The sequence below is a fragment of the Strix aluco genome, chromosome 3, assembly GCF_031877795.1.
Source record: "Strix aluco isolate bStrAlu1 chromosome 3, bStrAlu1.hap1, whole genome shotgun sequence".
NCBI classification, from domain to species: domain Eukaryota; kingdom Metazoa; phylum Chordata; class Aves; order Strigiformes; family Strigidae; genus Strix; species Strix aluco.
This window is the reverse complement of record NC_133933.1, coordinates 73,145,449-73,146,281: the sequence shown is the minus strand read 5'-3', so window position 1 is coordinate 73,146,281 and position 833 is coordinate 73,145,449. Positions and strand designations below refer to the sequence as shown.

At 65.1% G+C, this 833-nt stretch overlaps 1 non-coding gene across 1 annotated transcript; it reads right to left on the bottom strand.

The window, feature by feature from the left end:
* Positions 1-352: 352 nt before the first annotated feature.
* TRNAE-CUC (transfer RNA glutamic acid (anticodon CUC)) lies at positions 353-424 on the bottom strand. The gene has a single exon. It is a non-coding gene; the product is annotated as a tRNA-Glu (tRNA).
* Between the last annotated feature and the right edge of the window lie 409 nt (positions 425-833).

Here is an 833-nt window from a genome sequence, read left to right as displayed (position 1 = left end):
CACACATTGCTCAGCAGCCCTCTGCTGAGTCCTAGAAATCCTGTGGGTGAACGTGGGGTGTCCACAGGCAGTTTTGTGAAGGGAAGATGTCCAGACAGATGCTACACCTGGGCAGGCTTCCCCTGCCTGCCCGCTCTGCACAGGGCGCTGAGACTTTGCACACTCCCTTCATGCGTGACTCCTCCAAAGCACCAAGTGCGTCTTACAACACGCCACTGGGCAGCAACGCCGACGCCTCGGGCTCGAGCAGCAGCCGGACGAATGCTCCCTGAATTGTAAAAGCAGAAGGAGAGGGTCGGGGAGAACCCTAAAATACAAAAGAGTCAGAAAAAGGAGAAAAGAAAAATTACACTTCCCTGACCGGGAATCGAACCCGGGCCGCGGCGGTGAGAGCGCCGAATCCTAACCACTAGACCACCAGGGATCCATCCACCGCTTTCTGTCTCCTTCCTCAAGAGTGGTTTCTTCCCGAACCTTGCCGCCCCACTCCTTTCTCCTCTTTACGCCCCCCCTTCCGGGCGGTACCAAGCCCCGGAGGCAGCTGTGCGTAGGGAGGGACGTTCCATTCCACCCCACAGAAGGGGGGGTTGGCGGCGGGGTGGGGAGGAGAGGGGGCGCCTCAGGCGGGGCTGGTGAGGGGCCCTCGCCGTGGGCGGGAGGCGGGATGGCGGTGGGCGGCCGGGCGGGACACAGCCCCTGGCCGCGCCGCCAGCCTGGCGGTGCGGGAGCGGCTGCAGGTGGGCCCCGCGCAGCGCGACGGGCGAGAACTACGCGGCCGGGGCAGGGCCGGGTCGTTGGGGGGAAGGCGCCCGGGGCGGGCCGGGTCTCTCTTC